Here is a 1887-nt window from a genome sequence, read left to right as displayed (position 1 = left end):
TTTTGTTTATATTTTCTTTTTTCTTTTTTTATATTTCTATACTTACTGTAGTCATTATCTTATGGTTGTTATCTTGTTTTGTTTTTAGCCCTGAATAAGGCTAGAAACTCTAGCCGAAAGGTCGGCACATTAAAATAAGTTAGTCATACTTATTTGTGTTTCATTGACCGCACCCCCAACCATCTTCTCCTCAATAAGAAATGAACTTGTAAATAACAATAAATTAAGTGAATAGTAGTTGATTGATGCTAATAAAAGATAAGATATAAAATTAGAGAGGTAAGAATTATACAAAATAAATTATAAAAAAAAAAAAAACAGTGTTCAAGTAAATATATAAATAAACATAATGAAAGATGAGGAAGAAAATTTAAATGTTAAGTAATAGAGTTAACACAATGAAATATGTAAGCACTGTCTAAATCTAAAAATAATGAAAATGTATTTTTCACTGTATGTATACTCCAATTTAAAACAGCATAATGAAATGTATGAAGGAAAACAACATATATGATACAATGGACAAGAAAGAAACTGGATTATATGTTACACACACCATAATATAGATAAGTAAAGATTAATAAGCTAAAAAAATATAATGTCCAGAAAATTGAATAAGGAAGGAACAGGGGAGAAGAGATATTTGAGAGTGGGAAGAAAGGAAGAAATGTTTAAAAAGACAGAGAGACTACCTTACTTAAGCGGAGATGCCTGGAATGTGAGTGGAGACAAACTCGTGCTGTTAGTAGGCCTATGAGACAAATAGAAGAAATAATTACTTTATTAGTACATCTTACTTACTTATTACATATTGAAATACAGTTGTAAATTATAATAGATAAATAAACAGAAAAATTATACTTTGATTTTTAAGATGTCTTCTTATTGGCCTCAGGAGTGCTCAGAAGAATGAGTGAAACAAGTTCTGACATCAACAAATTGTTATGGGGAAAGAAACACATTCTTATAAAGACATGAATTTTTAGCGGAATCATATTTTTGTAAGGTTTCAATTTGGAGGTAATTAAAACTAGAGAACCAATAAAAACGCCTGTTCAACATTAAAAAAGAATAAAATATATGTAATAGGCTGTTCAACCTTTCGTTTTGAACAGCCCTGATGATGCAAAGTGGGGTAAAACGTCGGACATTAAAATAATTATAAACTTCTTCTTTTTTTTTTTTTTTTTACCGCAACCCTGACCATCTTCTTATATGTAATTTGGAATAATACATATATACATATATAAATAAAATATATGGATCCATTTTTGTTGTCTCAGTGAGAATGGCAACAAAACTTTTTGAAAATGGAGCAAGGACTTGGAAGGGGAGGGGTGTTGGCGCTGAACCTTTCACCCACTAACTACATACTTTATTGCATGTTTGGTAAATAACATGCTAATGAAAATATACAAATATTAGAGGAAGAAACAATCAGGATAAGAGGAAGAAAAATTTTAAAAATAAGAGATGAGCATTAAAAAGACAGAAACTGTGAAAATAAAACTTTAATAAAAATAAAACCAAAATATGATGCAATCTTATAAAAAAAACAAATATTTTCAAAACTTTTATATGCATTAATTACTTTATCTGTATTAAATTGCTGCTAAATATTAAATAATAGCAATCTATCCAAACTTTTCATCTAAAAACAATTATTAATAATATTGCTATTATAATAACACTAAGATAAAAATAATTCTTCATTACTTATTATATAAAAGACCTTAACATCCCATTCGTTGCAGATTTGACCCAAAACAGATATGCGTCTTTTTATTCCAAACTCCTTAACCATCCTAACCCATTAATTCTTAATCTTTCATCCTTAACAATCCCTGATAATCCTCCGAGGCGTCTGAAAAGAAGATGGCCACGGGA

The 1887-nt window shown here is 28.4% G+C and overlaps 1 protein-coding gene across 2 annotated transcripts in view; it reads right to left on the bottom strand.

Moving 5' to 3' along the window:
• Nucleotides 1-772, bottom strand: part of LOC106690993 (UDP-N-acetylglucosamine transporter) — a 14359-nt gene extending 13587 nt beyond the window's left edge. The window contains exon 1 of one of the 2 annotated variants that reach the window (XM_014436629.2): nucleotides 693-772. The gene's annotated coding sequence lies outside the window, so the exon portion shown is untranslated. The remainder of the gene's footprint in view (nucleotides 1-692) is intronic. The other variant, XM_067046054.1, reaches the window with a different exon arrangement.
• Nucleotides 773-1887: the final 1115 nt, after the last annotated feature.

The sequence above is a fragment of the Halyomorpha halys genome, unplaced genomic scaffold, assembly GCF_000696795.3.
Source record: "Halyomorpha halys isolate HHAL.00 unplaced genomic scaffold, Hhal_1.1 Scaffold2023.1, whole genome shotgun sequence".
Taxonomy (NCBI): Eukaryota; Metazoa; Arthropoda; class Insecta; order Hemiptera; family Pentatomidae; genus Halyomorpha; species Halyomorpha halys.
This window is presented reverse-complemented; position numbering and strand designations above follow the sequence as displayed.